This window comes from Rattus rattus, chromosome 14 (genome assembly GCF_011064425.1).
Source record: "Rattus rattus isolate New Zealand chromosome 14, Rrattus_CSIRO_v1, whole genome shotgun sequence".
Lineage (NCBI taxonomy): Eukaryota > Metazoa > Chordata > Mammalia > Rodentia > Muridae > Rattus > Rattus rattus.
Genome location: NC_046167.1, coordinates 14,174,470 through 14,195,370, shown reverse-complemented (window position 1 = coordinate 14,195,370; position 20,901 = coordinate 14,174,470).

Genomic DNA, 20,901 nt, shown 5'->3' with positions numbered 1-20,901 from the left:
TCCAAAGTTAATCATGATCTGTGCTTTATTAGATAAATTTGATAGCCTATCTATAGAGGTGAGACTACTATCATGATTATATTCTAGTGGCCTAGGTGGAGGTACGAAAAAGTCCACCTTCCAAGAAGACTGAACAAGATGATCCTTCCTTGTACATCAGTGGTCAGATAAAGAAATTAACCCTGCAAATGTTTTAAGTACTAATTACATTAATAATGTTGGCTTCACATGACTAAATCCTAAGTATTGATAAGACACTCTAGGGGTGCTATCCAGTGAAGTTAGGGAAAAGTGTTTGCATTTCATGAGAAAGGTCTAGTTATAGAATACTGGAGTCTGTTCTAACCACATTTGTGGATATGACTCATAGAAAGAATATCCACAGGTGCAAACAGAATTCTTCTAGAGCATCAATATTGCCAATAATGAGTGTAAATCCTCACTTTGATAGACAATGCACAAAAGTCTAACTGGTAATTGAACATTTTCTCTAATATTTCAGTGGACAAGCTTGACATTTAGTTTTATTAATCGTATCACTATGCTTAGGAAATAGAGTATACAATCAGTATGTTAAGTAGAATAAATATAAATATATTTAGAATATAGAATACACTTATGTCTCAGACTATTTGCCATAAAAGATATAATATATTTTAAAATAATATATAGAAGCTGTATGTATATATATTTCCCAAGTTATTTATAAATAATATAAATATAATACAAAAAGTATAAATATAATTTTGTGATATGGTACTTACACAAATATATAGAAATGGTAAATAACTTCTATTACTAATGAGAATCCATGAGATTCTAAATTTATAAATGTAGTTCCCCAGTACAAGGGGGCATCTAAAACAAGAATTAATTGCTTACATCCCAAAACAGCTTTCGATACAATTCAATATCATTCCAATGCAATATTTATTGAGGTTAAAACAAAATTAAAAGAGATTTTAATATACCATCAATATTCTTACCAAGTATTTTTGCCACCATATAGAGATTTGGAGGGAAACACTGGACCATATGGAGATAGGAGTAAGGGCAGGGTATTCTTTAGAAATCCTACAGAACATTCTAGAAGTCTTTGAGCACAGTAGCTGTACAGTAGCATGTTATAATCACAATAATAAAGTACTCTGTATACTCAACCAGTCTCAAAACACTTCTCCAAATACATATTGCAATCTCCAAAACCATGAAAATATCCAGGCAATTGTTAAACCATACCTGATTGGCCATTTAAAAATGCCTTCCAGAATGATTTCATTTCCTGCCTTCTCATTAAATAAGGTAACCTAAAATTTTTATTGAGGTTTTACTTTATCGAGGTTATATCAATAAAGATCAGTATGACTTTCATTGGAATTTTCATTACTGAGAGCCTTCAAACAAGAGGCATCAAATGCAATAAAGTAAATGCCAGCTTCGATATTTGGCCTAGGTTCGCCATATTAAAATTGCTACAGTCTAACAGTTTTATCTTCAGTAATATATTGTAATGATTTCTTCTAGTATTGCATCCTGCAAAGGTGGAAAGAAGCAAAATGTCTCTAAATTGTATTAGTGTAGCCCTAAACATCACTGCAAGAGCATTCAACACATTGGTAACACAGCTTTCTGGTACCACCTTAGCTGAAAGGATGTATATGCATAGGTCTTCCATGTTGCTTTCACCACAGAGAATCAGACATGGCTTGTTTGTGTAGTGCTTAGTGAGCAGGGATTTCTCTCAGTTGGGAAATTTGTTATTAAGAATGATTCATCTCGCAGGAAGGCATGGCTCCTGACTGTAGCTGGAGTCACATCTCAGAGAAGGCAATATAGAGCTCGGGAAATACATGAGGAATTCTGGGACCAATTTCAGTCACATTATGGGGAAAGGGGGAAAAGAGGGGTCATTTATCAGACCAGCAAATGCATTCACAGTCACACACCAAATACTCAGATATAGGGACAGCCAGTGATGGTTCTCCAACTGTTCTCAATTTGGTTTTATTATGGCTATAAAAACGTCTGTCCTTTATGTTTTAAGTAAGAACTACAAGGGATGGCACTAAAGGCATTATACCCCTTCATGGCCATGAGGAAAATTTCTTGTGCATATATGCTGTTTGTTTGTTTGTTGATTGGTTTTAATATGATAACTGAAAATGACAGAACTTTTGCTGTCAGTTCCATATAAATCCTATCAGTTTCCTTCTTTCCTTCCTTCTTTCCTTCCTTTCTTCCTTCCTTCCTTCCTTCCTTCCTTCCTTCCTTCCTTCTCAGAGCTCATGAAGCTCTGAGATATCATATTGTCACAGGAAAATAACAGGCAAAGGATTTCTGTGGATTGTTCTGCATATTATATTTCCTTTATTAGCTGACCCTTTTACTGTCATCCTGCCTTGACCTAGGATAGTACGCCCAGTTTTCCAATGGTGCGTCACCCAAGCATGTGTGATGTTATACTGGTTTCTTATATGGTCCATAGGTTCCAGATGAAAACAGTTTCAATGCAAATCAATTTTAGATGGACTTGAAATGATAAACAGAATAGGTAAATCATAAAGCATCTCATGGCTTTCATATATTTACATGCCAGGGTGGGACACTTGGCAAGTAAACATTCCATACATAAGACTAATTTAATGTTTTAGTTCTGCACATGTATTTGTAAAGCATAAGCTCCACTTAAAGCATTTTAAGAATATGATCCCAAGGGAGACCTGGAGGCAGAAGAGGGAGAGGAGAGATGATACAGTTATTTTATAATCTCAAAGGAATAAGACTATTATTAAAGTAGAGTAGTACTTAAAGTAGAGTAAAGTAGTTGCAGTAGTGAGCCTGCAACTTGGAGGAAGGGTCAGCACTTCAAGTATTGTTCTTCCAGAGAAGCTCAGTTTAGTATCTAGCATCCACATCAGTGGTTGACAACTGCCTATCAGTATAGCTTTATAATATCTATATCCTATTCTGACCTCCATACACATACATGCATACACACACCATACACACACACACACACACACACACACACACACTCATGCATAATTTAAGATGAATAAAAAATAAAATATGATTACAAATTAGAATCTGTTATTCCCCAAATATTTGGACCGTGACAAAATTGAGTAATTGCATATGATGCACTGCTTCAAAACCTGTCTTCTGACCATAGCACGACTGTCATACTCAGGAGTCATGGTAGCCGGGGACCAAGAGAGTCATCATCTCAACACCGAACAGGAAGAAGCACTTAAGTCCCCCAACCCTGGCTAACAGATCTTGAGAGTTGATGGCTGCTGAGGAGAGACAACTTTCTCCAGGGATGTGGCCCTTTCACATTGTTTGCTCATGATTGTCTGTGTGGCCCTTATGCCCATGTGTATATGAGGAGCAGTAACTGAACTTAATGAGTTACAAAGAAAAAATAAAGGTGATATGAAACAGGGAAGGGGATAAGAGAATCTAGGAGAAGTTGGGAGAAGAAGTAGAGGTTGTGTGGGATCAAAATTTGTTTTATACACATATACACGCAAACACACAGACACACACACACACACATCAAATATGTATGGAATTCTCAAAGAACAAAGTTATGCTAATAAAAAAAACACAAGAGTGAATCTATTGTCTTTATCCTCCATCCCAAGGATACTTCCTGAGCTTTTGTACTGATGCCAGGTAGGACTACAAATGATGCAAAACAATGGCAGCGAATGGGAAAGGCTCACTATCTCTGTTAGTCATTCCTACCCAGTGAGACATGATAGAGGCACAAACCCTGGTGTCTTTGTGGGTGCCCTATCCAACCTGTCATGTGATCTCTCATGATCCTCATCATGATCGTGTGCGACCATGATCTCACATGAGCCTGAAGCTCTCTCAGTGTAGGATTTTCCTGACTATCTAAACTCATTACTTGTTTAGCCATATGGTAAGTTTATCTTCCCCGTTTCCAAATACTGCTGGACAGTTCCCCATTTCTAGTTAATACGCCTTCTCTCCAGCACCATTCTCATATTTCTTAGTGTCTCTTTATTTCTCTCCAAAGTATGTATTTATTGCTCATTTGCATACCCTTTATTTCCTTTAATCACATCTCCTGCTTCTCTTTCTTTTGTCTTCCTCTTGATAAATTTTGATAATCATTCATAATCTTATTTCCTCTTCTATCATAATATCCTCCCCTAGAAAACTTTTCTTATCCTAAAATCAGAGATTTTAACATGATTCAATGTTGAAGTTTCCACCAATTTATCACCCACATTTACATCACAACTGTTGGGTTTTTTTTTCTATACAGTGTGAGGAATGCAGCAAAATGCATTCTCCATTAAAACTTGAAGTAGTCTTTATGGAGGAGAGCTATATTGCTCTTCAGCTGAGTCTGTGCATATATGAATCTCTCTACTTCACTTGTCCATTTACCTGGTATTTATCATTCTGTTGCTTTGTGAGTCTTATACTACATTGTTATATAATAGAGTCATTGAGCACTGTTCATCTTCTTCAACACTGTTGGCTGTTCATAATGCTTATGTATTCATTACAATATGCAAAAGAATTGCAATGTGTGTGTGTGTGTGTGTGTGTGTGTGTGGAGAGAGAGAGAGAGAGAGAGAGAGAGAGAGAGAATGAGTAAATTCGAACCATTTATTCACAATATATTCTCCACCTTATTAGGAATTTAAAATTTGTTCAAAATATTGTTTCTTAGACATACATTTTTGTTGTTTATTTATATATTTTTGATACTTCACATAGATATAATAATATAGTATAATTATAAATGTTATAATTTTAATTTATCATTCTTTGTAATTAACATATAGACATTAAATGATTCCTTTTTATTTTAAATTATCTTCAATGTGTTATTAATATATAGCATGATTTCCGATTAGTAGTAATAAGAATCTATCCACTTCTTATTACAGCTTTACCTATAAGTCTTTTGGCTTTTTCTACACAGTATTACAATATAATATAAAAATTATGAGAACATACATTTAAGTATCTGTTTTCTCCTTTTAATAATAGTTTTTCTTTGCAGCCACATTTTGCCTTGCTTAAACTAGTAGATAGAACCCATGTCTTAGCAGAAGAGGGGTAGTAGACATTATTGAAGGACTCCACTCAATTCTGTTACCTTTTTATCATATAGACTGTTGTTAGTATACTGAGGCTCCTCTGTCAAAAACAAGACCAGCTTGGTGTCTAAAATCTAAGTAGTCTTTCCACACTTCTGGAGGTATTTGCTCCAATTATCAGTTCTGTTTCTAGTGAGGCATCTCTCCTTGATTTGTAGTCTATTTTCTTGCTGTGCCTTCAGTTGGCCCTTTCTTTTTGTGTCCCATCCCTAGTGTCTCTTTCTCTTCCAGTAAAGACATCAGTCATACTGGATTACTGCCATCCTAATGGCCTCATTTTACTTAATTACCTTTTTAGAGGTTTTAGCTTCACGTATAGTTGCATTGGGAGTTAGGGCTTGAACATATGCTTGGAGGTGGATACATTTCAGTCCCTGACAGCATTTATATACTGTTAAGCCATACATGGAAATACACAGTGAAGCTATGAGGAAGCTTGGAGTTGCTCTCTTTTACTGAACGAGGTCTTTTAGGTCAGGCAATGGTTCCTTCATCTCTGCCTGGCTAGCTTATCTAAATGCCTTAGATGTTTGGCTTTAGGATAGCATTATCAACTTTTACCAGATTAGTATTTCCACCTAATTTACTCTTATTCTTGTATTTGAACTTTACTGTGTTTTAACCATTTATCTCATGAAAGTAACTTGTATCTTCCTTCTTACCTAGATTGACTATGTTCTCTTTCAAATGATCTTATTTACCTTCACAGTCTTCCATATATACAAGAGTAATGGTGGGTCGAATGCCAACATAAAACCAGACACACCGAAACTGACAGAAGAGAAAGTGGGGAATCGCCTTGAATGCATGAATTGGCACAGGAGATAAATTTGTGACTGATGGTAGAGGCAGTAAGATCAACAATTAATAAATGGGATCTAATGAAACTGAAAAGCTTCTATAAAGCAAAAATCATTCAAGAGAATAAACAGAATGGAAAAAGATTTCCCAACTCTACAACTGACACAGGGCTAATTTTCAAATTATAAAGGACTTAAAAAACTAGATAACAAGAAAGCAAATAATCCTATTTAAAAATGGGGTACAGACCTAAACAGAATTCTCAGTGGGGGAAACTCAAATGGCTAAGAAGCACTTAAAGAAATGTTCAACATCCTTAGCCATCAGGGAAATACAAATAAAAACTACTTTGAGATTTCATCTTACACTGTTAGAATGGCTAAGATCAATAACACAAGTGACAGCTCATGCTGGCCAGGGCGTGGAGCAAGGGGAACACTCCTCCATTGCTAGTGGGAGTGCAAACTTGTACAGTCACTGTGGAAATCAATATGGCAGTTCCTCAGAATGTCGAAAATCTACCTTAAGACCCAGCTATACCACCCTTGGGCAAATAACCAAAGAAAACGATCATATCACAAAGACACTTGCTCAGCTATGTTCATAGAAGTTTTATTCATAATAGCCAGAAACCGGAAACAACCCAGATGTCCCTCAACTGAAGAATGGATAAAGAAAATGCAGTACAATTACACAATGGAATATCACTCAGCTGTTAAAACAATGACGTAACTTGTATGGCTCAGGAGTCTCAGGTCTCATGGGGGTGGAAGGAAGGTAGCAGGAGAGTGGAAATCCTCCTGAGAGAGCAGGCAGGGCAGGGCAGCTTGGCTTGGCACAGAGAGTTCAGAGAGAAGAGAAGATGGGTGGGGGAAGGGAAGCTTACCTGTATGGTTCGGGAGTCTCAGATCTGATCGAGGTGGGGTAGAGGCAGCAGAATATACATGGTATGTACTCGTTTATAAGTGGATATTATAGGGGTTGGGGATTTAGCTCAGTGGTAGAGCGCTTGCCTAGCAAGTGCAAGGCCCTGAGTTCGGTCCCCAGTTCCAAAAAAAGAAAAAGAAAAAAGAAAAAAAAAGTGGATATTATCCATAAAACACTAGATAACAGACCCCAAAAAAAGCTAAGCAAGAAGGAATGCCCAAGTGAGGAACCTCAAATGTCATTTAGAAGGGGGAATAAAATCGTCGTAAGAGGCAGACAAAGTGGGGGAATCTGAGAGGGAGGGGAACAAGAAGGGGGGTGGGGGGTGTTCAGGAGCAGGTGTGGAGAAGGACAGGAGAGACAGCTAGATGGTTGAATTGGAACCATGTGGTTCTTTGGAAACTCAGCTGTGTTGGATGGTGTTTTGCTGGAGCAGACACACGAAGGAGTGTTTTTCTTGAAGCAGGAATGATGTTTGCTAAAGCGAGCACTTGAAAGGACCCGTGACAAAGGAATCTTTGCCAGTGACCTGCATGCATCGGTTTGACTTAATCGGGTTGTGGATCTCCATTTGTTGTGACTGCAGAGAGAGATATACACCAAAAACCTTCTGGCGGTGTTCGGGTGGCCTCTTGCTGCTTCCATGGATTCAGGCTGATTGGCAGAGTGACGTCAGCTGACACAGAGTTACTTGGAGTTTGGCTAAGACCGACTCAGGTGCTGAGGCTAGACACACAGTGAGGCAAGACACGTGAAAGACATGTGATGTTCGGAGGGAGTAAAAATAGGACTGAACTGACAGCAAAGCAGTCGATTGTTTGCAGAGCGACCTTCGCAAAGCTTCATTGGTTCTCAGTCTTTGCTGAGAGAGGCACAGCTGAGACCTTCTCCCGGAGCCCCTATTGTCACTGCTCCCTCCTATTGACTAGTGGCCATTCGGCAGAGGCCTGGCTGTTTCTGTTGGATCGGGTCACTCGTGCTGCTATCCCAACACTACAGAACTGGACTGCTGGTATATTCTTGAAGTGTTTGAGAGTGGATTGAGCTACTGAAGCTGATTCCTGTAAACTGAACTGCTGAGTTCCCGACAATGCAGATTGGATTTGCACCAAAGAACAATTTCTAAACAGCTCTACTTTCTCCGTATCCTAATAACACTTCTTTCCCACTATCTCTTGTTTGTGGTGGTTAGGAGGGAGGTTAAAGCATTTAAGAACCCAGTATTAAGGTTAAGGTTTGAAAAAAAATCAAGCCTATAAATGCCATAAAAATGAAGGGAAATCTACAACGGACAGGGGTGAGGAGTTCAGAAGGGGGGGGGCATCTTCAGGACAACACAGAGACCTGGGATAAGGGAACAACCCAAGAATCAATGGGAGTCACCTTAGCTGGGACTTACTACATTGGTGATATGGAGACTGAAGAAGCCATCTCCTGTAGCCAGGCATGAACCCCAGTGGAGCAATAGAGACACCAACCCACCCACAAAACCTTCAACCTAAACTGTATCCTGTCTACAAGCAAAGCAGACCCTGGAGATGGAGCAGAGACTGTAGCAATAGCCAAACAATAACTGGCCAAAGGTGAGAGCCATCCCATGGGCTAGCATCGATCCCTAACACTATTAATGATAACCTGGCTATCCTTGCTGTGGAGCATGTTGTCCTCTGAGAGGCTCCGCCCAGCAGCTGCCTCAAGCACATGCAGACCATCACAGCCACACAGTGGATGGAGCAGCTAACTTGGACCCTTGCGGCTCACAGAGATCCACAGCCAGACACTAAGAAGAGCTTCTGCAGAAGAGGTGAAGGTAAGATGGTAAGAGCCACAGGTCATGAGAGACGCCCTGAGAATACAGCCCACAGAATCAGTTCATCAGAATCCATAGGGGCTCATAAAGACTGAAGTGTCAGTCAAGATTGTGCTAGGTCCTTTGCATACATGTTACGATCCTTTGATTTGTGTTTTTATGGGACTCGCAACAGTGGGAGTGGGGTTATCTCTGACTCTTCACCTGCTCTTGGGACCCTTTTCCTCTTATTGGCTTGTCTTGCCCAGCTTTGATATAAGGGTGGTGCCTAGTCGTATAGGTTATTGTTATGCTGTGTTCCAGTGGTGTTGCTTGGACACTTGCTCCTTTCTGAAGGAAAATAGAGGAGTAGATCTGGGTAAGAAAGGAGAGGGGGTATGGGTTATGAGAAGTATAGAAAAGGAAAACAGTAGCAGGATGTATTGAAAACAAAATAATAAAACTATATATAAATAAAATAAATATATTAAATTAAAAATGTATCACAATTTGCATATTTCTATTAAAATCCATATTTTTAATTTCCATAGATTTGAGCCATTTTAAATAATACTGTTATGCATGTTACCCATATTTTCTTATACAAATGTGTACCTGTCAATAGCTCATAATATCTCTGCTTTTCAATGATATACTGGCTTTGATTTGCTTGCTCTTTCAATACAGTATGTAATCAATTTCCTAATTCCCCATGTCCATCATAGGATCCTTACTTATGAATGCGTATGCGAAGGTTGACACAATGATACAAAGTGTCAATGTATCCGGTCATCAAATTTGAGAAAAGATCTTTTACATTTACCCTTTTATACTCAAAGAATCGCCCTGAAACTACAATTTCATCGTAAGAAGCAACACAGACAGTTTCATTTATACAGTCAAGGTATTATAAATAAATCTGCAGTTAAACAAACTATGGCATGCACTAGCAATGAAATTCGGAGACAGAAAAAAGAGTGAGAGAAAGAAAAATATTCCCATCAATACATAAGTAAAAGATAGCATAAATCATATACATATGTAAAGTATTTCACAGGGAAGTCAAGAAATGTTAAAAAGAATACATTTGTTCATTTTTTTTAAAACCTATCAAACAAATATTCAGAAAGGAGTGAGAATAGTTACTTGCAAAAAATAGTTGAAAATGAAACAAAATAAGAATGTGTACAGTACATCTTCAATGAGAGTACATTTCGTCTGATATTGACAAATAAGAATATTTATCCAAAAATATTCAAAACATTTTATTAAAGTAGTGTTACAAATGTGATTATTTCTCATCATGCCACAGCTACTAGTCTCTTATTTCAAGAAAACCTTCCAATATGGGGGCCAAAATGCATGGTCCTTCCCCCTTCTGACTCTCTTTCAAATGTATGTTCTCTTTAATATATAGATATAGATATTCTTAAATACATATATACATACATACTAACTTCCCAACCTCTATAATGTTACCTGTATGTATGTTTTCAAGGCTGATCACTCGTATTAGATAACCAGTTGGTATTCTCTTCCCTAGGGAAAATTCATTCTCCCTCATCATCATTCCTTAGTTACCCATAGTTCTATAAGCATGTTTGAGACCTTGTGGGCTTTCTCTCTTTGAACTCCATTCTTTCTCTTAATTTAATTGTACTCTCAAAAACTGCCTTCAACCAAATACCCTTTACAACCTCTGTGGTTGTCAGTCAGACCCAAGCCATCAAAGCCCTATACCATATTGGTTGGCTCTCGTTTCTCTTCCCATTTGTCCATCCATGCTCCCTAGCACATGGTCTATTTTCATGTCAGTACCAGACGTGTCCTTCTCAGATTTGATGCAGATCATCCCTCTTCTGCTTCGAAGCTTCCAGGGGCAAACCTACATGGTTGTGGCATAGTGAGTGCATCCAGGGGCATCTAAACCTGGGATCTTTGCCTTGTTTTCTCCCTCAGCTCCCTCAGAATTGCTGTTCCGTATTTCATTCTGTTCCAGGCATCCCGGTACTCACTGCTTTCTGAGAACTTTCCCTGAATGCGTTCTCTTCAGGATCCCATGCACGCTCTCCCCAGTATGCAAAACTTGCATATATACAGATCCAATGTTAGATTTTCCTTAAATACCTCGTGTCTTCTCTAAAATGTCTCAGGTCCTTAATTTCAAATTATAAAACTAGAGTGCCTCACAGTCTACCCACTTCTACATTATTTTTATCCATGAGAATAATCATGTTTTAATTTAAGATGGGATGTTTCCTCTGATTTCATTCTTTTCAAGACACTTATTCTTTTGATATTTCATATTCAAACATGGCACGTTCTGGTCACATTAGTTCCCCAAATCTTCTCTTTCTTCCTCCTATTCCTCCTTACCTACTGCCCCACTCTGCCCACCCATTCATTTTCACCTCTCTGTTCCAGTATTGCTTTTGATTGTGCCCTCCTGGATTTAACTAGTAACACCTAAAAGGACATGAATGACATCTGTGGATAAAATAAGAGTAACTCACCAATGGCTACATCTCAAAAGACATTAACTTCCTCTGCCTCGGTGCTCTGAACTGCTATTAGCTACAAACGCTAATCTATCTGCGACTCACTGCTCAATGCTTAGTCATCTGCAGATGCTGTATTGACAACCACAGTTGCTATAAGTTCAAGAATTTCATAGTATGAACAGACGATATAAACTGGCTTGGCCAAAACCAAACCAAACCAAATCAAACCTAAACAAAAAGATAAGTGGGAAGGGTTTTTTGTAGCACAATGACAAGCATATTATAACAGTAAATATATAGGACTGCTAAATTCAAGGGTAATATATTTCATGTTGCAAATCACTTTGTTATATACATAAATAGATCTCAAATCCCAAATCACCGGAATATCTAAGGCCTGTATGACAGCTACAAGAGGTACATGCACTGCATAATTCCAACTGATGTTCTCAAAGAAGCTAAATTTTGGAAACAGTGAAAAGATAAAAGATGAGTGTCTTCTAAGGCTTGAAGAGGAGGGTGAACAGAGCTCAGAGGAAGGATAGATAGATGTATGATAGATAGATAGATAGATAGATAGATAGATAGATAGAAACATACATACACAGATAGATGATAGATAGATGACAGATAGATACATAGATAGATAGATAGATAGATAGATAGATAGATAGATACTTAGGAGATACATAGATACATAGATAAACAGACAAATAGATGACAAATAGGCAGATGGTAGACAGATGGATACATAGATGATAAGTAGATAGATAAGTACATAGATGATAGATTATAGGTTATAGATAGATATAGATAGGTAGGTAGATAGATAGATAGATAGATAGATAGATAGATAGATAGATAGATGCATACATAGATACATAGATAGATGGTAGGTACATAGATAGATAATAGATTACAGATAGATAATAGATTATAGATGATAGAAAGATAGATGATACATACATACATGTATGTATATACATACATAGATAGATGATAGACAGATGGATACAGAGATACATAGATAGATGATAAGTAGATACATAAATACATGGATAGATGATAGATTATAGATAAATGATAGATACATAGATATATAATACATAAATACATAGATACATACATACATATATACATATATACCTTCATAGATAGGTACATAGATACACAGATGGATAAACAGATAGATACATACATAGATGAATAAATGAACTAGTCAAGCCAGGGACTTTGAAAATAAATCATTCTTAGTCAGAAGCAAGAAGCAGCCCATCTCCTAAATGATGTTAAAGCCTCAACTTTTGAGGGGCTGGTTAAGAATCGAGTTATAGTCCAAGAGGCCGTAGAAAATGAATCTATCCCTCCTGAGCCATTTTCTACGTCAACTTGCTGCCTTTTCTCCTGGAAAACAAGAGCGACACTTGTTTTCTGGTAACTTACATTATTTTTCTGGAATACTCATCACAGCAGTGATTCAGCAGCGTGAACATGGTCCACCCTCCTTAAAATAAATGATCCGCGTTACCAGTCACAGAGAATTGCTCGACACAACAACAACATCACACATCACTTCCATGTCATTTGTTCCTATTTTTGGTAACACTTCCCAACACTGGTAACCACATCTATACACGCAGGTGCTTCCTAGCTGTGTGCACATGAACTCTTTACTTGATAAAAAGACACAGACTAGTTAGCCGCCATGGGTACAATTATGTAGAAGTCATCTTCCATAGACCATTTTCAGTCAATTAAAAACAACCCCATTTAAAACTATCTCCTGAGAGCTTATAAAATTCTCTGTGTCTCTGAGAAACTTGAAAAGTAACAAGCCATTCATTGCCCTTCTCTGAGGGGGTCACCAAGCAAACGATCACAGAGGCTCAGGGGTCTGCCTTCTGATCTGGTTAGAGAGCTTCTATCAAGGAGATCCTGTCACAATAGCAGGGCTAGAAGCTAGAAATGTGGCTGCTGAGAGGTTTTCCTGACAGTACACGAGAGAGAACATTTTTACTGAAATTTCAAAGGTTAGAAAATGGATTTTGAAGCCAAAGACATAGTGTAGGCACAAGTTTTTTTGTTTTGTTTTGTTTTGTTTTTTTATTTAACTCTATGCTGAACAAGTTAGGACATATTGGAGTCACACAACCATCCCTGATGTCACATACTTCAGAAAGAGGTCAAATCACATGTTTTTTATAAAACAACATAATAGCTATCTTTGTTAATATTTAGAGAAAGAGGAAGAGATAGAGAAAAAGAGATTGCTTGAATTTGAATATCTAATGTGATAAACAACAAACTCATTTTCCTAAGACATGGATATGTTCTAGTTGGTATAAATGAGCCTTCATTTGTACTTTATTGACTTTCTTTGAGACAGAGTCCCATGTATCTCAGACTTGCCTCAAGATTGCAATGCAGTTAATTTCCCAGGTACAAGGTACCACAGTCTGCAGTGCTGGGGACCAAAATAGTGGCTTCCTATGCACTAGGTAAACATTCTCCCAAGTAGGCTACATGTTTATCCACTTACTCCATATTTTCATGTCCTGAAATTTCAGTGTGTGTGTGTGTGTGTGTGTGTGTGTGTGTGTGTGTGTGTGTGTGTGCATGTGTGTGTAGGGTATATGTGTGTGTCTGTGTGTGTGTGTCTGTGTGTGTGTGTATGTGTGTGTGTATGTGTGTGTGTGTGCATGCGTAAAATAGGATTACATTACCAAGTTTCAGAAGTAAACCATAGCTACTACATTTGTCTACTGGTTTTTCATATTTTGAGGGTAAAAAAAAGACAAGCCATTTCTTGAGGCACTGCACTTGCATTCTTTATGAGATGTTATTTTGTAGATGAAGAAAGTCTTCCAAAAGTGTTAAGGGAAAAGATGACTCTTATCTTGTGATATTCTTGGCATTTGCTCATGAGATTCCTGGATGGCCCTATACCATCACAGACAGCTGCTTTGGTAAAGTCTTAAAAAGAATGTCTTTATTCTCAGTAACAGAAAGAGACCATAAAAAGTTAAGATGAAAATGTAGTCTTGTTGCAGTGTGACAAGCTGCAAAGTTTGTGAACACAACAGTATTTGGTGTTCAGGTCTACCTGTGCAAAGCATGTGTCCACTAAACATTTCCCCAAGATAATTTTGCTAAACAAAAGATTGTCATGCTCAGGAATAAAACATTGGTTAATTCTTTTTTATACTTGTTCGATGAGCATGTTGCTTCAGCCATAGTTACAGTATTTAAAGAAGGCATCATTCGCTAACTACTAGCGATCATAATTATGTCTTCCCCATATTGATTAATTATTTTATAAAATCTGGATTGAAATGTTTATAGTCAATGTCTGAGGAATATTTTAAGTTGATTTTCTTGGAGTGGCTAGTTGTTTCCTTAACATGCGTTTTGCCACTTCCTCCAAAAAATTTTTTAAGAAGATATGATTTTATCTTCATTTTATTGTGCTTAAGGTGAAGAATGTCAATGTAATTAAATTGAAGCCTTGTCTCTTCTTGAACTGCTTGGCTTTGAGAAATGCTGGGGAACTTTGCTGGCATTTTTGTACCATAGGTATTTGCATAATCTCTACTTGAATTTACCATACATTTGGGCAATGACTAAAAGGACACAAAGCCAAGAACTGATTGTTATTACCTAATGCATTTCTGTCATGTACTTGGTTTGGCCAAGTATGAATGTTTGCTTTAAGGTTCAGAGAAAAGACATGGTGCCTTGTGTCTCCTACAAATTCTCTAATTCATCATTCGTCTTATTGAAACCAGAGCAGAGAGGAGAGCTGGAGGGCTGACAGGATGCTGAATGGAAGACCCACCTAAATGAAAAAAAAATTCTCATTGTAGAAGTTGGAGTAGGTCACAGTGTGTCCCACAGTGTACCCTATTCAAACTTCTTGGCTTGCTAATGTTCATTGCTGTTAAGTCATTGGTTTAGTTTGAGGCCACTGGCTTCTGCAACACTAATACTGGATACTCACTAGGACTGCTCTTGGAGCTCTCATTGTTGCCCTGTGTCCTAGAGAACCCGCATCTTTGGATCTGCAGGACTGGGCCCTTCACCCACTCAAGCAGTTCACACATGGTATAGATGTAGGATTGAGGCAACTCAAAGCCCCAGACCTGGGCCTAAGTGGAAACCAAGCTGGTCAGCTTCCAATTCTCCAGCATCACTCCGCCAGGGCAAGCTTTCTAGCATAGCCCCAGTTTGCTCACCCAGTGCCAAATAGTCAGAGTCCAAAGGTCAGAGCCCCCTCTAATGACCTTGGGGCCAGATCACTTGTGCCCTTATCAGCAGGGCCCACTCTCCTGAGTGCTACAGTCAGTAAGGAGGAAGAAAGTCCTTCCACTTGCTTCAGATGACAAGGGGCTAGAGAAAAGTAGGGTATCTCTCCCTCACTACACCTCCACATGGCAGGTAAGTGTCAGGGCTCTCCCACTCTCATCCCTTCAGGGCCTGCTCATCCACAACTCCCATAATCAGGACCAGATCTACTGTGCTTCCTAGGCAAGGTAGGAACCCTGCCCTACTGAATGCTGTAGCTGGCATGGGGCAGGGGCAGCTCTCACATTATGTCCAGGTGAGGGCCAATTCTGTGTAGCTCTCATTCACATGGCCCCAGACAGCCAGCTGTTGCTGGGCCCCAGACGTTGACATGACCCTCTGTGGTAGCATGAGCTAGGACCATGCCATGGCCTTAGGTGACATAGTCTGCTACTCATATCAGGCTGCCCCTCACTACCCTTGAGTCTCCAGCTCTGTCTCTCTTCATTGTGCATATATCTGCTTCTACATCTTTCTATCTTTCCACCATTTACTTGTTCTTCTTAGTGGTACTTGAGGTTTCTGGGGTCATCTTAAGAGTGGCCTCAACAGTGCTATGCCCCACCTATGCCATGTGGCAAAGGACAGGGGTCATTGTGGGTATGGTCTTCTCAAACAGGCTTAAGTGGCACATGGAAAGGGTTGTCTCAGGACTGCTCCTAGTTCTCACTTCTAAAAGCCACACTGAAGTGTGTTGTTTCAATTTGTTGTTGTTGTTGTTTTATTTGTTTGGGGTGTGTGTGTGTGTGTGTGTGTGTGTGTGTGTGTGTGTGTGTGTGTGTGTGTGTGTAAGGCAATGGAGGTACAATACCAGTCCTGAATACATCACTTCATTGTCTAGGTCTGATTGGTTAGGAACTCACTATGTAGGGTAGGCTGACTTTGAACTCATGGGTGAAAAACGCTTGCATTTACTGGGATTATAGCTGTGTACCATCACAATCAGATCTAGTACTTTCTTATGCTTAAGGAATATGTAAATTTCTAAATGTAGCCTATCAAAGAACAAGTCAACAGATCAATAATTTTAGCAAGCTTTTATACAATGAAAACCACTAATATTTATGCATGTTACATGTGTTAAACATATAAACAAAGAGCTATAAACCCATAAAATCATAACTTAAAAGTGCCTTTTCACGTTAATGCTACTGGTAGGTCAGTTTGTAGCCCATGTTCCAGACACTGAAGATATAGAGCAATCATATAAAATCTTCTTTCATTCAGGCTTCAAGAATTAAAGATCCTTAAAAACAGGGACATTATACCACTTGAGTTTAACTCCAGGATTGATACACTGTTTATCACGTGACTAGTATTTACTGAATGAAATCATGAATTAAAGAGTTCTTATTTCAACTACATTCTTACAATGACAGTAAGATATTTTCTTATTTTCAGCCTTGAAACTAATAGTTACATCAAACAAATTTAATTGTATGACTCTTGAATTCATTGTATGGATTCAATGATTCTCTACAATTAAATGTCAACATTCTAAACAAACCCCTGTATAGTTTTTATGCAAAAGTTTACACAACCAGGCATCTTACTAAGGGACAATATTCAGAAGCACATTTTCTTAGTAACAAGAGTCATAAAAATAAGCACATGCAGGAAATTCTTGTGTGCACATAATTAGACAATTAACACCATAATGTTCTAAAATGATTGATTACACTGTATGGAATGCTTTGATGCTCATCTGCATGACCATCTTTTGTCCAATGCAATACAAGACTTTCAGACATCCTCTTGTTATCTAGCAGAGGACAAAAGACTATAAACATGCCTGTCTTGTTTTTTCTTATTCACACAATGGACACTAAAGTCACTGTGCAGGGGGAAAATCTTCTGACTCTGATAGTGTTTTTCAGATGTGTCGTCAAGGCTATTAACCAATTAAGTTAATAATTATTTTTACACTAAGGAAAATACTATTAAAATACTATTTAAGGTTTGTAGGATTCCTTGGTACTAATTGCCTTTGTTAAATACTTTTATTGTTTTATATATGCCAGAAGCAAGTTAAAAAAAGCAATGTTTATTGTAACACGTAGCTCCTAGAGAATGTCTTCCATCATGTGAGAAAGCCGTGTCACCAGGAATTAGCAGCAGCTGGACACCTATAGGCAACAGAGTCAGAAATATCTGTGGTCAGCTCACTTTCCCTTTCATTCAGCCTTGGTTCTTATCTAATGGAGTAGTGCTACATTTAATGTGAGTCTCCCCACCTCAGTTAGCTAATCTAGATAATATCCCAAAAACTAACCTAGGGATTTATTTCCATAATAATGCTAAGTTCTATCAAGGGAACAATGGCGATAAACACTCACTAACAACATTAAGCAACTCCTCTCCTTGTCAACTTGATGCACACCAACATCACTTTCGAGTCACATGTCATGATGATTAGCTGGGGAAGGTCCTTCCTCCCCTTTCCCATCATTTTGATTATTATTAGCAACCTTGACATTCCTTAACTTTCAAAGGTGTGACTCCAGAGCATCCCCTGTTATTATAATCCCCTATTAGATCAATAGCTTTCTCCCTTTGATTTTTGTCTCTGAGTCAAATCTCCCTTTTATTAGGTTGTCAGTCAGTGGCATAGGGCGGGCCATCTTCATCTGCAGAAGCACTATTTTCAAATTGATTACATATCAAAGTTTTGGAGAAAGACACTATTAAAAACAATACAATCTGGTATTGTCACACACACATACATGCACGCACAACACACAAGCATGCACACATGCACACAAACACACAGTAATCTTCTCTTTCGAAAATAAAACACTTCTTACACTTTACCCTCCCAAGATCCAGTTTGTACTCTCTTGTGAATAATTTCATATCTACTGAAAAACATATCGTTAAATATGATTTAAGAGAAGGGTAGGCAAAGTAGGTCCCATGGCTCAAATTCTGCCTGCCACTTACTTTTGTAAATAGTTTTATTTGTATATATCCATGTGCAATCACTTATACATGGTTTATGGCTGCTTGTGTGTTATATCTGCAGAGTAATTGCCACAGAGACTCTCTGGACCACAAAGCCTATACAATTTACGACCTGGCTCTTTACAAGAAAAAAAAATCATATTTTGCTTTGTATCATCAGGTTTCAAAATTGGATATAGAAAAATGTTGCAGCTCAGCCAGTATCAACTGACCAAACAACATGTTGGCTGCATGATTTCCTAATATTCAAAGAGCCTAGGATATTGTCACACTGGGGTGTTCATTGCCAGGGAACAATGGAAAGTCAGAAAGGCCAAGCTAAATCTAGGAGGCTCCCTAGATTGGAGGGTATTTTTAGCTATTATGAGCTTAGATGGAATTGATCAGGGTCAAGGGTTTTAAATAATATCAGGAGAAGCAAGTGAGGGACACAAAGGCAGAGGTCTGAATTTAAAGCTGGAATATTTTACTTAGATAAAAAAGAAGGAACTTTGGTTTAAAAAGCAGGCAACAACTGCAAACAAAGATAAGCCAATGATAACGAAGTAAAATCTGATAATACTCACAATTAGTATTAATAACATTCACCCTTATGAAATGATGGTTTTTGCAGGGATATGAATCTATAAAACAAATATGTCACACAAAATCCTCAGACACAGTAAAGTGATTGATGATACTCACAGAAATAATATGAGAATGATAGTGTAAAATCCATTTAGCATTTGTTGACTACCACCTCTAGAGCAGACCATAATCTCAAGAAGTTCTTGAGACAAGTTGTTTCTCTCCCTTTAGCAAGCGGAGAAGCAAATTCCCGGAAGGGGCATCAGTATCAAGGTACTCAGTGGGAAACAAGGCCAAGACTTGAAGCTGAGTCCCGTCTCTATGATGGGGTATTTTGTTTTGTATTTCTTCAGATGTGTGTCATAGAACAAAATAGCTAAGCAGAATCTAAAGTTTGTCTGTAAGTTAATGAGAAAAGAAGAAGAACTCTGTAAGTGAATGGGGGAAATCAACAATAGATTCTAAGGCTGTGTCTTATTTGTCTAGAAGTATCTTTTCTGTGGAACATGCCGTTGTCTTCCACAGGCTGCTGTCTAAATTCTCATCTGTCTATATAGATACTGAACAATGCCAATTAAAGTGACAGATAAAGATACCTGATTTAAGTGATGTTTGGGGGTATCACAATGTTTTTTTCAGTACTGATTAATGGTATCTACTGATAAGAATTTTAATATTGATATTGATTTACTTTGATATTGGAGGGCTCTGGCTCACCATCCTTATCTTATCGAGAGGAAAATGAAAGCTTCGTGTTTTCTTTAGTTATTCAAAGGGTATTGAGGATCTGCCCGGTAGCTGATCCTGCCCTTTTATGTCAGGCACAAACTGAGGTGTCTGCTATCCCTGCTGAGTAGTGTCAGGGGAAGAGTGGGTTATGCCTGGTCTAATCGCTATGACAACTGCATAGGATTCTTGAGATGTTTAAATCAGCTAATAGGATGTCTCTGAAGCAATAGCTGGTCCAAGGTGGAGCTTATCACCAGCCAGGGAGCTGGAAAAGTAACTGAAGACATAAGCTGGCAAGGCAAATACGACTGTCAGAGAATCTGAAGTCAAGGCAAACAAAGGGGAGGATAGCAAGAATATGGGTGAAGTGGAGCTTCTGGGTCACTTTGTTACTCCCTGAGGCACAACGGTTTTAGATGTGCTCAGTCCACAGGCATCTGATAGCATCTGTCTGTAAGAGCTCAGTGGCCCAGTACTCCTGGGTAGAGCAGAACAACTCATCACTGGAGAGCTTGGTCTGTGTTTCCTAGAACAAGGAGAGGTAGGAAAGCATCCACAGCTCCCTTTCATGGATTTTTTTTTAATGACGTAATTTAGATGCTACAAATGCAGAGTTTCAGTTCAGGTAGGAATCCTTACGTGTTGGAATAATGCACCATTTCCATCAGAGATGCTCACGTCATAATACCTAGTGCTTATGACTGGGTCATTTCACATGGCAAAGGATTTGGAGGTATAATTAAGTTTAAGACCTTGATATGGAAAGCTTCCTTGGGATTGCCAGATGTGCCCAATGTAAATTTAAGATCCATTTTGAGAGAAGAGTGGGTAGGAACACCTCGCTGAAGCCAAGACAGGAGTAATAAAGAGCCTAGCCACTCTCAGGTTTGAGAGTGGAGGAAGGGGTCCCAAGCCAAGGTAATAGATTACTTTCTAGAAAGTCCAAAAAGAACACAGCCCTAATACCTTGATTTTCACCAAGCGAACCCTGTTACGAACTTACAGTATTCAGGTTTAAGATAATGAGCAATTGTTTTCTTAAGTGATTAAGTCTTATGAAACATAAAAAGAAGCTTTTCATTTATTCTGAAAAAAAAAATTTATGGTCTTTCCAAAGAAGGGATTACTGTTCTCTGAG